This window comes from Camelus bactrianus, chromosome 1 (genome assembly GCF_048773025.1).
Source record: "Camelus bactrianus isolate YW-2024 breed Bactrian camel chromosome 1, ASM4877302v1, whole genome shotgun sequence".
Lineage (NCBI taxonomy): Eukaryota > Metazoa > Chordata > Mammalia > Artiodactyla > Camelidae > Camelus > Camelus bactrianus.
This window is the reverse complement of record NC_133539.1, coordinates 98033539-98053385: the sequence shown is the minus strand read 5'-3', so window position 1 is coordinate 98053385 and position 19847 is coordinate 98033539.

Sequence of the window (19847 nt, the reverse complement as noted above, 5' to 3'; positions counted from 1 at the left end):
TTGGAGAGTTTAGCTGGAGAGAAAGTGGGAGTCAAGGGGAACTTAATTTAATAGGAAAAATTATATCACATTTATATACTAATGGGAATGTTCTTGTTGAGGGGGTGGGAGGAGGGGAGGTGGGAATAGACAATGTAAGGGAGAGGGGAGACTTGCTGGAGTGATGCTCTTGAGTAAAAGGGAAGCGGTGGGTGCATGTGCACAGATGGAGGATTTGGCCTTTGAATGCGCAGTTCAGTCTGAGTAACAGAAGGAAGACGGAGCCTATGGGATTGGAGGTGTGGGAACTTCTGATTACTTCTGTTTTCTCTGTGAAACAGGAAGCAGGTTATCAGCTGAGAATGAAGATGGGGAGAGGGTGTTACAGGTTTGGAGAGAAAGGAGATGGTAGGGAACAGTTGTGTAGGATGGTGAAAGGTCTAGAGAAATGTGACAGGAGCTGGCAGGCACTAAGAGCCCACTTGATGTCATAAATTTATAGTGAGACTAGGCAGTATCATTAAGTGTTTTTCCCAGGGCAGGTCACTTGTAGAGATGTGGGCAGAGGGTGGTAAGAAAGCTGGAATCAACCAGGACTGGGATTTTGTCAAGCAAATATCGTAACGAAAAAGAGGCAAAGGAATCAAAAACATATAATGATGAACAGTGGACCTTAATCCAAGTAAGGAGGGAAGTAAAGATCTGACAGAATGTGAGGAAGAGTTTAAAAAAAAAAAGGAGGGGGGTTGGATTTGTAGCTTGTGTGTCCCAGTGTGGTTGCAGAGGGGAGGGCATAGCTCAGTGGTAGAGCCCCTGCCCAGCATGCACAAGGTCCTGGGTTCAATCCCCAGCACCTCCATAAAACAAATAAACCTAATTACTGCCCCTCCCAAAAGAACAATGACAACGGAAAAACAACGTGGTTGAAGAATTGTTGGTTTGAGGTAGCAGAGAGAGAAAGAGCTGGAAAGATGGAAGGTAGAGGTTGAGAAGCAGGATGCTGGGATTTGAGATTAAGGTGTCTCAGTAGGTGGTGAAGACAAAGTCTAGAGGTGTGTTCTGGGCTGAATTGTGTTCCCTTGTCATTTCATATGTTGATGTCCCATAACTTCAGAATGTGACTACATTTGGAGATACAGCCTTAGTTAAAATAATTTTGGTAGAGTGAGCCCTAATCCAGTCTGATTGGTGTCCTTATAAGAAAATGAAATGTGATCACACAGAGAGGTACCAGGTGCCTCAGAGAAAAGACCATGTGAGGACCCAACAAGAAGACAGCCGCATGCAAGCCCAGGAGAGAGGTCTTGGGAGGAACCAAACCTGCCCACGTCTTGATCTTGGATTTCTAGCTTCTACTACTGTGAGAAGATACATTTCTACTGCTTGTCGCCTCTTTTGTCATGGCAGCCCTAGCAGACGAATACGAGGTGTGGCCATGGGAGTCAGTGGCCTAAGCAGGGCAGAGGCAGGGGGACTGGAAGAAAGCCATGGGGAGGACGGGGTACTGGAACGGTCACTTACAGTGAATATTAAAATCAACATTTATAACAACGGTAGTTTTGGAGAGAATGACTGCCCTTAGAGAGCCAGGAGCTAAAATCTTCAGGTAACAAAAGGAAGTAACTTGATGGGGCATGAACTGAGGGTGGGAGAGGTTCCATCACAATATGATCTGGCATCAAAATTTACAGTCTCCCGAGGCAATATTCACCGAGCCCCTCTCCCATTAACTTTTAAGCAGAGATGTTTGAAAAACTGAAAACGTTTGACTTGGCTTTCAGTTTTTCTCACCTTGAGACTTTTGTCCTAGAGAGTCTAGCAGGCACTGAAAGGACATCAAGGAGAAAGGAGAACAGGATAATCTCTGAGGACGGCAATTGGCTTCCAAGAAACCCAGAGAGAACTGTGCTTTACGAGACATATTTGCAAGGTTCTAAGAGGGTTTAGTTGAAAAGTTTTTCTTGCCAATATTTTGTACCTTGGAGAGGAATGACCAAGAATACCTTTCATTAAAATGTTAAGAGACTGGCTTTGCTGAGCATTTCCCATCTTGTACCAGTGCCATGGCTTCCAGGAATTTTCAGCATCAGTGAGGTGAGCTGTCATTGCCAATCAGTGCCCCCCCTTAAAATAGTCATGGATAAATTGACATCTGTTAAGTATCTTTGTTCCAGGCACTGTGCTGGAAGCTTTCACATACAGTAAAAATAAACAGAAAATGAATTCTCACAACAACACTAAGGTGAAGGCATTATTAACTCCATTTTGCGTGTTAAAAAAAATGGATCTGAGAAACATTTAAAAGCTTGCCCAGGAACTAGAGGTTAAGCCCAAGATTTGACATATTCTTTGGACTCTTCCACCATGCTCATCCTGGCTGATACATTTCTATGCGTGAAACTCTCTTCTTCATTGCAAATAGGTTTCACGTTTGGACATTTGGCTTCCTCGGTAGTGGCTGCCTATATTGCTGTTTTGAAGACACACTTGTTTTTGTGGGAGAAATATACAGGCCAGATAGGTTAGCTAGACAGAATACTGATGTCAGCCAGGCAGATGGGGTCAGGGAAGGGCAACATGCCTGGCTAGTATTGCCCAGTCTTGGTCAAGCCCCCAAAAGATGTCTCTAATGATGCTTTCATGTCCCAGATAGTCATGAAGACTTGGTGGGGAGGGTGGGTGGGGGGAACCAGTCGTCATGTGGAAGACAGTTCAGTAAGGGTGACAGGAGTGAATGAAGAGGATATGGCTGACTTCTAAAATTTGATAAGATTCTGGAAAGGAGAGTGAAGCAATTTCCTTGTGTTTGGTTATTACATTAATGAGAGCGTCTAATGACGTCTCCCTGGACAATTAAAACAATTACTTAATTTCACGCCTAAGAAAACTCTTTCTGAACCAGCCTCCTGAAAAACATATGTGTACTCATTAAAAAAAAAAAATAGGAGGCATTTGTCTCCAGTAAACTCCCCATTTTCTTGCCAAGGAATTCTTACTAAATCAGGATTTTCTGGCTGGTCCTCCGGGAACCGGGAAGAGTCACTGGGCTGCTCTGCTGATTGGCTGCTCTTGGCCTTGGCTTCCTGTTCTCTACAGCAGAGCTGAGGAAATCCGCAGGATGCCTGCCACCAAGGGACAAGGTGACTCAGGAGGAAACACTCCACCTAAAATAGTCTTGGTGTGCAGCCTCTGAGTCACTCTGGAATCAGAATTAGTATATGATCCTGGAATTAACCCCACAGGTGGTGGGAAGTGGAGAAGAAGGAAGTATCTGATAGAAGTTTATCGAGTAGAAAAGTTTGCCACAAAGATATAAGCTTAACTGCAGAAAAGGCTAATATTCAGAGAGAAATTTCATCCTGGGAGTTCAGAGTGATTTTCCCTGCTGACCACGGTCACAAAGTGCTGTGCTGGTCCCGGTCCAATCTAGGGACCCACTGGGAGTGGACAGGGCCTTAAAAACATATCAGGAAAGTAGCAGAAGAGCTGTGCAAACAAAAGTGGGCTGTTGGGATGCAGGAGACTTGACGTTTGTGTTTATAATTATTTCTCTAGAACTATCTGGTCCAAAATGTCTACAGTGCTGCTAGATTCTAGGTTGATCTCCAACTAATTAAACACCTAGCATATTGCCTAGACGGGAAGGCGTGTGCAGTTCATACCCAAAGCTCCCTGAGCAACGTTCTGTATTGAGAATGGCCTCTCAGACCCTTGCCTTACCTGCCCTTTACTCTCTTCCCCCTGGCTCCCAGCCCTCCAGAGTCCATTTATTTATTCTTTACAATGACGGACCTAGAAGTCATATTCTGTCATTTATTCTTTTTTTTTTAAAGTGAAGTATAGTCAGTTTACCATGTTGTGTCAATTTCTGGTGTACAGCATAATGCTTCAGTCACACATATACATGCATATATTCCTTTTCATATTCTTTTTCATTATTGATTCCTACAAGATAGTGAATATAGTTCCCTGTGCTATACAGAAGAAATTTGTTTATCTGTCATTTATTCTTTAAATGTGTATTGAGCAATGACTGCCTAGCAGGGAGACTACTGAGGTGAGGAACACCCATTCCTTGCCCGCTAGACGCTCTGCTCAGTCTGGAAGGGGAAATAGAAAGGTCAACAAAAGGTCTGTAATACAAAATGTTGAATTTCCAATAGATTTAAGCACAGGCTTCTGGAAAGTGCAGAAAGCTACAGGAAACTTGAATAGAGCTAGGGGTTCACAGGAGAGTCTTTGGAAGGGTAGGGACAGAACTGTGTCATCTGGCTTAACAGAAGAAGGTAGCTGGGCAAACTAAGACTCAGTCATAGAACAATGTGCACTGGTAGATAAATGCAGTTTATAAAGCTTGATTGGATCCTGACATGGAAAATAAAACTGTGAGGAACACCTTGGAGACAACTGGAAAAACAGCAATATAGATAGTGTTAGATGATATTAGAAAGTTGTTTTAAATTTATTTTGGGTGTAGTAGTGGTGTTGTTATGAAGGAGATTGTTCTAATTGTTAGGAGAGAGATACACCTGAAACTTACTGAGCAAATGGTTTGGCAAAAGAAGAAGGAGGACGAGGAAGAGGAAGAGAAGAATGGACATATGTTAAATAGACAAATGAAGTAAATGTAACAAAATGTTAACAATTGTTGAACTGACTGTGGATGTTCATTGCACTAGTTTTTCAACTTTCCTGAATTTTTGAAAATTTTCATAAAAAATAGTCGAAGAAAAAAAAAGTACCTTGGTAGCCAGTTGCATAATGCCAACACTATCCAAAATTCAGAGAGTGCTTGCATCTTGGGAATACAAAGTAGAAAATAAATGCTCCACAGCATTGGACTGCACGGAAGCCCTGAGTCAGGTCACAGTGGACGTGGTTAGGAGGGTATGTGATAAAGCTCAGAGCTCAAAGATGTATGTCAGATTGAGGAGTCTGGGCTTTATCCCGAGGAAGTCAGAGCCACTAAGAGTGGAAGGAATTTTAGAGGCTCATTCTGGTTTCAGTTCGAAGGACGGATCAGAGTTAGGAAGGTATGGAACTAAGAGTTCATTCCAGAGACAACTGCAGTAATTCCATCAGAAATAAAGAAGGCCAAAGGCTGGAGAGGATGCAGAGCAACAGAAAATCTCATTCATTGCTGGTGGAAATGCAAAATGGTGCAGCCACTCTTGAAAACAATTTGGCAGTGTCTTACAATATTAAATATACGCATACCATACAACTCAACAATCCCACATGGATATTTACTCAAGAAAACTGAAAATGTAAGGGCTCACAAAGACCTGTATAGGAATGTTTAGAGCAGCTTTTTCATAATCACCAGAACTTGGAAGCATCAACTGGTAAATAGATAAATAAGCTGGACATTCACAAATGGAATGCAATAAAAATGGGGTGAACCACTGATAGATACTACAGCAACATGGATGAATCTCAAAAGAGTTAAGTGGAAGAAGCCAGGCTACACACTGTATGATTCCATTGATACGACATTCTGAAAAACACAAAGCTGTTGGTATAGAAATAAGATCGGTAGTTAGCAGGGGCCGGGGTCAGGGGAAGAGTTAACTACAAAGGGGCACATAGAACTTTCTGGGGTGATGTAAATACTTTAGGTTGCATTTCTATTGAGGTGAAGTTTGCATGGTTATACATGTTCATCAAAACTGTATACCTAGAAAGTGTGAATTTCACTATGTAGAAATTATATTTCAATACACCTCACTTTAAAAAAGCAAAAGAAAATGAATAATAGGACTTGAGAACTGACTGGATAGAGAACAGGGGAAGGAAAAGCAAAATATTGTTCAATGGTCAAGAAAACAGACATACTAATAAAAGAAGTGGTACCCGATACAGCCAGTTAACTGCTGCAAGAATGTGAGGCCGAATCCAGTTATGTCGAGGAGTAATTCAGAATGTATGAAAACATTTTCCATTTTTATGTTATTACTTTAGTGGCCATTTTGGCACAAGTATGAGGAAGATGTTGCTAACTTTAAAAAGCATACAATGGATTCTCAAGAATAAATGTATGTTCTGGGAACACAGAAAATTTCTATGTGTGAATATATGCATGCCTATGCATGTCTCAAAGCATCTGATGCTACTCTGCCTTGGATATGTTTTTCCACTGGTTTTACATGTTCTTTAAACTGTCAAAATGTATGCAAAATGCTTTCTTAGTTCTAACTAATAAAAATACTAAATATTAATTTTTTTAATGGAGAATGCCTATAATATGGTGGCGGAAGTGGGCATGGAGATAGTTTGGAGAGAATTTAAGAAGGCAGAGTCTTGGGGGTGAGGATGGCTCAGTGGTATAGCACATGCTTAGTATATACGAGGTCCTAGGTTCCATCCCCAGTACCACCATTAAAAGAAAAATTTAAATAAAGAAGGTAGAGTCTTTTCCAGGAAGTGATCTTTCAGATAAGATATGCTTGCACATGGGCATATGAACCTATCAAGTAAGAATACTGCTGCACTATTTATAGAGAGAAAAGACTGGAAGTAATCTTACTCCCTATTAATAGGAAACTGGTTAAATAAATTATGGCATAGTTATGTAATGGAATAATATGCAACCATTAAAAATGAGATAAATCTATACATGCTGATATGCAATGATGGCTGAGTTAGAAAAACACTGGACATAATATTACTATTTATATAATATACAGTATATATAATTATATATGTACACACATTATATAGGCATAGAGTATCTCAGAAGCCTATGACAAAGAGCTGTCAGGATCCATTCAGGAGGCAGAAATTACACAATAATTTGAATTGGGAAGATTTAATATGGAGAATGATTCATTCTCTACTAAGTGGGAATAAGAGAATTCTGAAGACTACCCCAGGGCTGCTGACACTGGGTTGACTTGGCTGGCTTGAGAAACAGCAGGGCTGACTGTAGGGCTGTAAGAATCTGAGGCTCCACTCTTGAAAAGTGTGGAGGCAGCAGACTGAAAACTGCCCGGTGCTTTGGCTTGACTTGCCTGGATTGTCCCAGCAATACTTCTGTGGATTTGTCACCTCAGGCTAGGGGAACAAAAGCAAAAATAAACAAATGAGACCTCATTAAATTTAAAAGCTTTTGCACAGTGAAGGAAACTACCAACAAAATGAAAAGACAACCTACTGAATGAGAGAAAATATTAGCAAATGGTATGTCTGTAAGGGGTTAATATCCAGATATATAAGCAGCTCATACAACTCAGTATCAAAAAATCAAATAACTTGATTAAAAAATGGGCAGAAGACCTGAGTAGACATTTTTCCAGAGAAGACATACAGATGGCCAACAGGCACATGAAAAGATGTTAAACATAACTAATTATCTGAGAAGTGCAAATCAAAACCACAATGAGATATCTGGCATAATGGCTATCATAAAGAAGACCACACACAAATAACAAATGTTGGTGGGGATATGGAGAAAGGGGAACTCAGCTCACTGTTGGTGGGAATGTAAATTGGTGTAGCCACCATGGAAAACAGTATAGAAGTTCCTCAAAAAATTAAAAATAGAACTATCATTTGATCCAGCAATTCCATTCCTGGGTATATATCTGAAGAAAACAAAAACACTTATTTGAAAAGATGTATGCACCTCAATGTTCATAGGAGCGTTATATACAATAGCCAAGGTAAGAAAGCAACCTAAATGTCCATCAAAAGACGGATGGATAAAGAAGATGTGGTATATACGCAATGGAGTATTACTCAACTATTAAAAAAAAAAAAGAAATTTTATTATTTGCAGCAACTTGGATAGACCTGAAGGGTATTATGCTTAGTGAAGTAAGTCAGAGAAAGGCAAATACTGTATGTTTTCACTTATGTGGAATCTAAAAAATAAAGCAAATGAATGAATATAACGAATCAGAAACAGACATAGGTATAGAGAACAAACTAGTGGTTACCAGTGAGAGAGGGGCAAGACAGGGGACGGGGATTAAGAAGTACAAATTACTACATGCAAAATAAACAAGATACAAGGATGTAATGTACAGCACAGGGGATATACCAATATTTTATAATAACTTTAAATGGAGTCTAATCTAGCAAAACGTGAATTTTTGTACACCTGAAACTAACATAACATTGTATATCAACTACAATAAAAAATAATGATAATAATAAAAAAGAATGCACTAGGGCTGAGAAAGGGTATCCGAGAAAGGAATGAACTGGGGTGAGTGAGCTGCTCAAAGCTGGACACAGACGTCCTTGGAGAGGGAAAGCCCCTCTGATGGTGTAGTATTTTGCTGGGTGGCCTCAGATCAGAGCTGGCCCGCAATTGACAACTAGGAGTCGCAAGCCAGCACTAAGAAGCTGGAAATTCCTATACTGAAGAATCGGTAGGCTGAGGCTGGTGGGAAGGAAATCACTTGCTGGGGTGTGCTGATGAATTCAACAGGAAACTGCCTGGAGCAGAGTACTGTTGAACTTGATGATGCTGGCTGGGCCATGACTGGACTCACTGGAAAGTTGGCAGGAAGCTGCATCACACAAGTGTCGCTGAGCTGGTCCTGGGAAAACCAGCTGGGGCACCCACGGAACTTGCTGGGGCGAGCTCCGTCATTGGGTCTCCCACATATCAGCCCAGGACAAGAACAGAAAGCCCGCTAGAACCGGAAAGAGAAGCCCATTTCTCCTCCGGAGTCCCTCCAGCGTCCTCTACTGGCAAAGCTTAACATTGATCGTGTCAGCCAGCAAAGGAAAAATGTTTCATTATCATAAGCAGAGAAATGAAGGGGGTGGGGAGATTTGGGGCTGCAAGACATTACATTCATAAACGCCATGGCTGGCAACAATTGTGTCTGGGGAGAAAAATTGATTGATCAGGCTCAGATGTGAAAGAGAAATTGACTTTTCACTGTACATCTTTGTACCCTTTGATTTAAGGGAGAGGCTTTGAAAAAAATTGTAATGCATTATACTGAGTTTCATACTGTAAAATAATAATGCTGTTGATGATAACAGTATGCCAGTCATTATTCCAAGTGCTTTGACTGTATCAAATCACCTAATCTTTCCCCAACCTGTTACTCTTATTAGACCTAACATTTTATATAAGAAGACACTGAGGCACAGAGAGACAGTAATTTGCCCAAGATTAGCTGGTGAGTGGTTGAGCCATACCTGATCCTCTGGATGCAGAATCTGTGCTCTTAACCGCCAATTCCCACATCTATAGAGGTTTCCTTCGACATAAAACATAATGAACGATGTTGTAGTATTTCTGGTGTTCAGCATAATGAATTCAGATAAAAACTAAACAAAACCAAATAGACAAACAAACAAACAAAAAACCCGACAATGAACGAGGTGCTAGTCCTTAATGGTGCTCATCAGATATTTCCCAGTCTCTGACTCCCCTTAGGGGTGGGTTGGGTCTTGTGGTTAATGAGTTGTGTGTGTCATTTCCAGTCAAGCTTTGCATTATTTTGTGAGAGACCCTCCTTAACTCTCCTTCTTCTCTTGCACAGACTCTGTGTTGATTGTGATGATTAGAAGGCAAGAGCAAGAAATAAACCTTTGATTTTCTAAGCCCTTGATAATTTGATGCTGCTTCTTACCAAAGCAAAATCTAGCTTACTTTTACTGATATAAATCATGTGTTTCTGATTAGAGTTAAATAGTAAAACATGTGTTTTATAAAATACTAGATGTAAGATGTATTACTTATTCTAATTTTTTTAAATGGAGGTACTGGGGATTGAACCCAGGACCTCATGCATTCTAAGCAAGCCCTCTACCATTTGAGCTATATCCTCCCTAAAATTTTTTATCTTGGAAATTTTTGAACTTAAAAAAATGGAAAAAATTAGAATTGTACAATGATCAGTGTTTATCCTTCAACTAGATTCATCAGTTGCTCATATTTTGCTCCCTTTGCTTTATTTCTCATAAGTTTTTTTCTCTCAATCATTTAAAAGAAAGTTGCAGATGTCATAAAACTTACTGGAAAAACTTCCATGAGCATCTTCTAAGACCTTCTACATGACTACCCTGAAAATCTTAGTTCTTAACAGCATTACCATATTTACTTTTCTGCTTTATTCTACAATATACATAAAATAGCTTTCAAATTGCAATTCTAATATTACCACCAATCATAAATCTATGAGGTAGAGTTCAGATTTTTTGCAGTCCTTTTTTCCTGTGGAATAAAAGGACACCAAGGATTGTAATTGGGGTACTGTGTTTAGTACAGAACGGAGTAATTCAAGTAACTTTGAACACAGTTCTTTACATCCTTAAAGTAACATATTCTAATGACTAAAGAGGCTGCAAAAAAATCTTGATAATACTTTGGTACAGAGATTCATTTGCTTCTGTTTATAGTCGATTTTAGGGTTTGCTTTTTAAAACTTTTTATTACATTTTTAATGGATCACTTCTATTTGGTTCCAAAGTCAGAGCAATATAAAAAGCTGTACTCAGGAGTGACAGTCTCGTCCTTTCCCCTGCTCTCTTCCCACCAGCTCCATAAGCAGACGTTTTCATTAGTCTCTGCTTTATTCTTCCTGTGTTCCATTTTTTTTTTTTGCAAAAACAGGCAAATACATATTCTTATGTTCCTTTTTTTTTTTTACATGGCAGTATACTATATGCACCTCAATATTTTTTTCACTTAATAATATATCCTGGACATCACTCCATATCAGTTTGTAGAAGTCTTTCAGTTTTTTTTCGTTATGACTACATGAAACTCCGTCATGTAGCTGTACCACGGTTTGATTTATTAGTGGCTGCTTGGATTTTTCCCAGCATCTTACTGTTATTATAAATAATACTGTAACGAAGAAGATCGCCCAAGTATGCTTTCATGTTTGCGGAGGTACCTTCACGGTAGTTTCCTAGAAGTGCTTTTCTTGGGTGCATACGTAATTACTGGTGTTAGATATTGCCCAATTCCCTTCACCAGGGGTTGTATCATTTTGCAATATTACTGGCACTGTCTGACTCTGCTTGTTTCTCCACAGCCTTGCCAACAGAGTGTGTTGCCAAGCTTTTAAATTATTGTCAATCTTGTAGGTGAGAAATTATATCTCTGTACAGTTTCAATTTGCATTTATCTTGTGATGAGTAAATTTCAACATCTTTTTACATACTTAAGAGTCATCTGTGGTACACCTGAAACTAACACAATATTGTAAACCAGTTATCTTTCAAAAAAAAAAAAAAGAGGCATCTATGTAACTCTTTCTGTGAATTGTTGGTTTATATTTTAGTCGATTTTTCTATCAGGTTTTGGATTTTATTCCTTTTGATTTTTAGGCACTCTTTATATATTAAAGAGATTAGTCCTTTGTCTGCAATGTAAGTTGCAAATATTTTCCACTGATTTGTCATTTGCCTTTTTGATTTTGCTTATGATGCAAAAAAAAAAATCTTTATTTTTATGTAGTCAAATTTATCCAAGATTTTCTATTGCTGCTTTGGGATCTTGTTTGATAGCTTTGAGACATTCTTTCCAAACCATTCTGTTTTCTTTGAGTACTTATGCCTTACCTTTTTTACATTTACATTACTGATCCATTTGGAATTTATTCTGGTCTCTGGTATGAGATAGGGATCTAATTTTATCATTTTCAAAATGACTACCCAGTTGTCCTACACTATTTTTGAAAAAGTTAATATTTTCCCTTATGACTATCTTAATCATTTACTAAGTTGCCATATATACTTGGGTTTATTTTGGAAAGTGTAGTCCGTTCCATTGGTCTGCATGTGTCTATTCACGCTATATATTTTTTGTTGAAGTATAACTGATTTTCAATATGAATAGATAGAAAACAAATGGTTACCAAAGGGGAGAGGGAAGGAGGGAGGGACAAATTAGGGCTATAGGATTAACAAGTAAAAGCTAGTCAAGCTATATTTTTAAAAATCATATGCAGGTGTTATGCCACATTCCTCTTGAAAAATATATATTTTTAAATGCAGTGGCCATGGGACTTGGTGACTAAGTGAATGTGGAAGTTGAAATAGAGGAAAGTGTCCAGCTAACTCCCAGGCCTCTTTCCTATTTGCCCTGGGTAGAGAGTAAAACTGTTTGCCATTGGGTGCCAGGGAGAGGGTACAAGGAGAGAGTTGCAATCCAGAGAGTTAGAGAAATATGGTGAATTTAATCTGGTCTAAACCCACAACTCTGTATTAAATGGATGAACTTGATGTGAATGTGACAAAACTATATCAATGACCTAATTGGTCTACAAAATTTTGACTCGTTATCATTATTTCAATAAAACTCAGTTTATAGAGCAGTTCTGCTCAGCATTACACTTTGCCAGTATTATCTGATTTACACCTCCCTTGGGGTTGGCATTCTCACCAATTAACAGGCAGGGCACTTGGGGCTTAGTGACATGCCCATGATGACACAGCTGCTAAGGGGTAGGATTGAGATTCAAACCCACTTAGCAGAGCAGCACTGCCTCCTATGTGAATGACTGATTTCACTGGCTGGTTCTAGGTTTGGCTGTTGGTGTCTGTCTATGCCTCTCAAAACCAGTGGTGGCAGCTGAGACTAGCTCAGAGCTCCCTCCTCTCTGCTCTTACAGAGTCCTGTGATTTTCTCTAGCCAGGCAGGCTCCTGGCAGGAGAGGCTGTGTTCTGTTCTATGCCAGTCAACTGTGCATGCCCAGAGCAATGCCGGATGCATAGGGAATCACACACTCCCTATCATTTGACTGTATGACACTCTAAGCCCCATGTGCTACATTACCACTTGCCTAGTTTACACAGTCGAATTCTAATAAATCTATAAATGCTTTAAGAAATCAATCCTGTGGGGTTCAGCTACAAATATAATGAAGTATTTCATCAACTAGATAGAAGTCTATAGTGAGTAGCATGAATAATTTTCCCAGGAGATTCTTAAAATGTTAAACAGTGCCATATAAAAGTGTAGACACTTGCACTAAAGTGACCTCAGAGGAAAATGTAATGACCCTGGAGGAGTCCCATTAGAAAGTCAAAAATCGGGTCCTCCCACACTTCCCCCTTCCTTCTTTTCAGGAAACAAGTTGGCACACCGTGCAGTGAAAGGGGAGACGAAGCAAAATTTGTGCTCAGTGGCCTGGAGTGCGATGCTCAGGGGCTCCAGCAAAACCTTCACAAGTCAAACTGACGTGGTTATAGATTTCCAGAAATGTAAGTAAAGTCAATTTATAATATTTATTTTAGAATGCATGTAATGGAGTATGAATTGCTCCAACAACTCAAAGGTCCAATACTGAAAAAAATCGCTGTAGCCCCAAATGGCATAGAAATGAGACGGTCCGTGTCTCCGTTTTGAAGTGCATCCTCTCAAATCATTCAAGTTTGGGTGTAGATTGGCCAGGCATCCTCTGCCCCAGGGGAGAGGCAGTGGGTCCAGTGCTGTCTTTACTTCTCTTGGCCACACGGTGTCACTGTTGAAGACCATTTGATTCACTTTAAACTGCTTCCTCTCAGTGAGGAGCCGGCAGGATGCCAGTCCCTGAAGGGGCCACAGGGGGCTCTACACGGAGGACAGTGCCCTCCCTCGGCCCTCAGTTCTGCCAGGGGCCCCAACGTGGCTGCCCTCTCAGCCAAGCTCTGTTTTTGTACACCCAGAGCTGGCTCCTGGCCTGGAATCGGAATGGATCCCACTGTTCATGGAATACCCTCCCATCGTTCCTCTCCAGTGATGGCCAAGGGGCAAGGTGGCAGCAGACTTCACCATCCCGCCCCCTGCCCCCCAACTTCCCAAATGTAAAGGGTCCCTTTAAGTCGCCTTTCCCTAGGCAATCTGGGCTACTCACCCTTTACTTATCTTATGTGGTTTAAATGATACGTATCCTCCTAATGGAACACTGCCCCCAGGAATCCACAGAACTATTTTCTATCCTGGTCTGTAAGGAAAAGTATCTTGTACTTTTCTCAACTAAAGAAGTGTAAAAATACAAGAGAAGATTATCTCCTTCTCTAGGGCTAAAATAAAATAATACAAAATATATTTCCATTCTATCATTTTTTAATTTGTCAATGAAAATATAGATCTGTAATATAATAGCTTTGTAATAGTAAATGTAACCAATCCCTTGGAGGTGTTTATTCCTTCCATGTCTCCCCACTCCCAGCTCTGTCCCTGTTTTTACCACACTCTGCTTAAATATGGTCTGGTCTAATGCCATGTTTATTGAGAAGGGAGTGAACTTGATCAAGTCAGGGGCAAACCTGGGACTGAGGCCCTAGCCTCTAGTCCAGAGCTCTTTCTGCAACACAACCCTGCCTCTCCATAGCTGGAGAAGGCTCCCAGGCTGGGAAGGCCAAGGAATGTCCTAGAGGCTGGATGGGAGATGGAGATGAGTCATGGTGGGTGCTCAAGGCAGACTCCCCCCAGCATCTGCTCTAGTTGCCCGTATCCCTGCACTGAACGCACATGTCTTTTTCCAGGGATCAGTGAGTTCAAACTGCAGCTGGTCTTTGGAGCAGCCTGAGTCCGCTCTTTGCCTTCCACATCTCCCTTTCTGTCCCAGGCACAAAGTACCCCCAACGTGGGGTCCCCATCAAAACTCCTGATAGCAAACAAGTCATTGTCTCGGCCGCCTGGAGTCCCTTTTTTCTTTCCTTGGGGAACTACCCTCTAGCATTCCATGTGATCCTCGTGTAATCCTGGCCTGTCCCAACCACCCCTAGCCTTCCGCTGTGTAAACAAACACATGACCAGCGCCCAGTGTGGAAGCCACGAAGAACAAAGAGCCCTATCTGAAGCTTTAAGAATTTCAATTCAGAAGACTCAGATTTGAGTAAAACTGGAAAAGTGTTCTGAGGAAGAGAAAAAGCCAAGGACTTATAAAGACAAAAGCCACTCCAGCTTTCCCAATGCTACTTGCTGAAGAGACTGTAAGGATTAAATTTTATAATAAATTATATAGAGTCGCTCTCTTGCTTACATACCTGTCACAGAGCAGATGCCAAGGCCTAGCTCTTCGCTCTCCTGTCCAGCTGCCCCTTACTAGTTTATACCCATAGGAATTAAGTAATTTCAAGGATCCTGAATAAAAGAGAAAGCTGAAATTATGGGGAAAGAAAGACAAAAGCCACAAGGTGGTTTAAGTTGCCCAGCGAGAATTGTGACAGACTGACGCAAGTCAGGAAGTATTTGTCCTGAAGGAATCACAGCTAATTCTAGGGCAGGATTCGGTGAGGAGATAGGCCGTCACGCATTCGTTTAGAGTAAGGGTCCGATAAAGTATCTGGAGTAGGACGATGGGTGGTCCAAAGGTCAGTTGCCATCCCTGCACAAGGCAGGCTTCCTCAGTGGCCCCCTTGGCTCCGTTTTAGAGAGTTCTCTTAGTAACAGTGACTCCGTTTTTATTTTCCTTCCACACTGGGCAGTCAAACTGTCTTAACCCCAGGGCCACAGCTAGTTGGTCCTGTGACCCAAGCAAGGCAGTTATGGCTCTTCCTTGGAGTTTTGTTTGTGGACACTGGGAGAGATGACTCTTTCCCCTGGGGTCACCAAGCTGAGATGATAAATCATTTAAGTGAGGAATTCGTTGACATTGTGTATTCCGCCCACACACTGGCCCCTTGGAGGAAGGTCACCTGCAATAAGAGAAATGAGGCCGACATGCCAGGTGATGTAGAGGTAGGAGATGGGAGGGACAAGGACAACAGAATGTGTAGCCAGCACTGGGCAAGGCCCAGTGGCCCTTGAACTCGTTGGTATCTGAGTCAAGTTTCTGTCACATTTAACATATTACCCCTTTCAGTTTTTTCCTCTGTGTGATATAGTAAGAAATATATTTGGCCTTTGTCTCTGAGTTCCAGCACAGAGCTCCCCAAACCCTTAGAATTTCCTGAGTAATAGGAGTGTCTTTTATTATTCATAATGAACCCCTTTGGTCACACCGGAGTTTGTGCTGATGCTGTGACTCGGGGTGGGGCCCCAAGATAGCCTCAGGAGGGGGCTGGTCACCAGAAGGACCAAGAGATTAGAAGGTCAGAAGATTTAGCCCTACCCACTGACCTCCAGAAAGTGGAAGGAAGGCTGGAGGATAAGCTTTATAAAAATTCTTGAACAATAAAATTTGATAAGCTCCAGGTTGGTGAGCACATCAAGGTGCTGGGAGGGTGGTCCACCCAGGGAGGGGGTGGACACTCGGTGCCCGCCCCCCACACCTTGCCTTGTGCACCTGTCCCATCTGGCTGTTCCTGAGTTACGTCTTAATAATGAACTGGCAAGCATGAAATGTTTCCCTGAGTTCTGTGAGCCATTCCAGAAAATTATCAGAACCCCCAATTCATGGCCATTTGGTCAGATGTACAAGTGGCTCAGGACTAGCAACAGGCATCTGCAGTGCAGGCAGTCTTGGGGACCAAACCCTTAAATCTGTGGGATCTGACACTAACGCCAGGTGGTTAGTAACAGAATTGCATTTAATTGTTTGACACCCGGTTGGCGTCCAGAGAATTGGAAAACTGATGGTTGATGCTGGAAAACACCCCCTATTTTGTCAAAATACATGTATGCTGGTTCTCATTTGCAACTCTACTTTTGTGAAGAGAGCTGCACAGCTACTCCGTGCTGGGGCCAGGGCTGTGAGTGTGTCAAACTCCCGGCCATCCTGTGTGCACTGTCTGTCTCGCTGAAGCCCCGCCCCTTCAAATGGGCAACACCCGCACCCCAGAAGCCCTCCACGTGCCCTTCCCCGCTCAGCCCATGTCTCCTTCTCGCTTCCCTAAAAGTAACCGTTGTCCTGATTTAGTAGTAATCCTTACTTTTCTTTATAGTTTTACCACCCAAGTGCATCCCCAAACACTGTAATTTAGTTTTGCCTTTTTGGGGTGAGGGAGGAGTGGGGTATTGGGGAAAGAATATGTCTTACACCAAAGAAGAAATCCTTACAGTGGACAGTGGTTCCCAAGCTTTTCAGGGCAGTGGTTCTTAAGCTTGTATAAGCATCAGAATCTCCCGGTGGGTTCGTTCAAACACAGGGGGCTCGTGGGCTCCAGTCCTCTATGGGCTGGTTCACGAGATCTGGAGTGAGGACTGAGAATCTGCATTTCAAACGTGTTCCCAAGTGATGCTGATGATGCTGAGCCAGGACGCACTTTGAGGACTGCAAACTTAGAGTCCGTGGGGCTATATAATCCAGGGCTGCCCTAAACTCATCTCAGAACAACCAGGCTTCTTATTTCCAATAATACCTTGGAAATCAGGATTTGATGGCTCCAGAATTTTGAAATGCACCTGCTTATTCTTTTTAACATGCTGGCCAATGACAATTTGCTTAGCCAGTCCCCTTGTGCCACCAAAAGAGCCCACTTCTGAAATCCTGGGTGCTCTTTCTGTGTTTAGAGCTCCCATTCAGAGCCAAACCACTGCTGTACAAAGGTCAGAGAACTAGGGTGGCCAAGTTCTTTTGGGTGACTAACCTCGAGAATTCAGATGCATTTCTTTCAAAAGCGAGGTTAGTGAAATCCTACGACACTCCATTCTACACACAGAAGCCGAAGGAAAGAACCTGACCTCCAGCCACACCAAACAGTCAGGCTCAAAGTGTTCTTTTCATTCCATTGGCCACTCCAGCTCCACTGCTGCATAAACTGAAGCTATGAGTTTGATGGTTGTACAAACCTAAGGGCGGACCCAACAAAATTCATAGGAGGTAAAAAGGAAAGTGCAAAACAAGGGGGGAAAACTAACATTTCTTCTTACTTTCTGTTGATCACTCAGTGTGCTGGGTGTTGTGGCAGCCAGTCTCCAGGATGGCTCTCAGTGATCCCTGCCTCCTACATTGACCCCTCCCATCTCATACCAGGGTTGGTCAGTGTGACTAATAGAATATGGCAGAAGAGATGATATGTAACTTCCAAGCTTCCAAGATTAAGTATAAAAGCCTGCAGCTTCCATCTTTCCATCTCTGTCTCTGTCTCTAATCTCTCTCTCTTTGATGAGTCCAGAAGAAGCCAGCTGCCTTGTTGTAAGCAGCTCAAAGAAGAGGGCCACACTGCAAGGGACTGAGATTTCCTGCTGAGAGTCTCATGAGTGATTTCACAAGTGGATCTTCCACCCCCAAGTCAAGCTTCAGATGACAGCAGACCTAGATGACACTTTGCCTCATGAGCAATCCTGAGCTAGAACCTGAGCTAAACCATTACTGGATTCCTGGCCCCCGGAACCATGAAGAAAAAAAATGTTTATGGCTTTAAGCTGCTAGGTTTAGGGGTAATCTGCTACACAGCAGTTAATAATAAATACAGGTGCTCTACCAATGATACCCCATGTGAGCTTCTAACAACCTGAGGGACTGTTCTTGTCACATTTCACTTGCCATCAATGTCAAGATACCCCGCTTATTCTATGAACCACTAAGAAAGGAAAGAAATGCTGTCAAACCATAACATGTCTTCACCTGTGAGATGTGCTCCAATATCATGTATGTTACAGTGTAACAAAAACAAGCAACCTAGAATTGATAAAACACGTTATCTGCTTTTTAAGGCAGGCATTTCTTCTCGTGCACTGGAGGAATGAAAGTTTTCTTTTTCATCCCCATTATTTAGCTTTGTGTGGAGTAGCTACTTAGCACACTCCAGTTGAAATGTTTTGTTTTGGCTAGGGAGGTCCACATGACTTCTAGGGCAAAGCTGGACTCAGCACAGATCTTGTTTTTAATTCTAGATCTATATGGGAAAATTTGAGAAGACATAAGTTCTCCTAATTCTCACGTTAGTCAAAGGAAGGCTCCTTTCTGGATTCTTATTCAGCACGGTCCTGTACATTTCCTCTTGGTGATGTGCAAATGTACTGCATATGTTGCCCTTTAAAATCAGCCCAAGGCGGCTCCCAGCTCCTTAGAGGAGCTGACCTGGGTGTCCGTGCCAGCATTCTTGTGTGCGTTATCCAAGCCAGACATTATCACTCCCACTGGACATATGAGAGAAGAGAAGCTGAGAGACATTAAGAAACTTGCTTAAGGTAACAACACTAGAAAGTGATGAAGGCTGGGGCTGGGATTCTGCTAAGCTGTTCTTACTGCTACCCCTCCCACATCACTGCGCCTTCTCCAGAGAACAGTGGTGTGGCCTCTCTCCTGGCCTTAGATGATAGTCACTGTGAAGCAAAAAATGCAGCCAACTCTCGAGAGTATTCAGTGGCCTCTAAATATGCCTTTTACATGAATAGCTGATGTCTTTTATCATGGGAACACAGAATGTTTCATAAACATTAGTTCATTAGTCCTCACAGCACCAGACATTTTCAAACAAATGAGTTAATGTTTGCAGAAAGTCCCTGAGATTTGAAGACTATAGGCACAGTATGAAGGTACAGCATTGTTCCAAAGCTGGTACAGCATTGTTCCAAAGCTAGAACAGCTGTCACCAGGTCACAGCCTTGGAGAACTCTTCTATGAAAACGTCAGACCTTCCAAGTTGTGGAGATGGAGGCAGAAGCAAGGGTAGGCAAATCCAACAAAGACATCTCTGGTTTGGAGAGGGAGTAAATCTATGAAGCAGAGATGCTAAAGGGGAATCCATTGGCAACTCTGACGAATGAATGATGATTGCCTGATAAGTTGAGTGGAGAAGGCTCATTAGGAAAGAGTTCTGGGAGTGATTACTAATGTCTGCCATGAGCACAAGACTGGAGAGTTTAAAGCACATGTTCCAGGAATTTCCCTTATTGCTACAGATCCATAATTCTCAATCTGGGCCACATATTGGAATCACCCGAAGAGCTTTTAAAAAACACTGGTGCCCAGGCCTCATCCTAGACTGACTGAATCAGATTTCAGGAGTGAGGCCTGGAAGTCTATATATTTTTTTGAGTGCTAGTGATTCCTATTGGCATCCAGGTCCAAGATCTA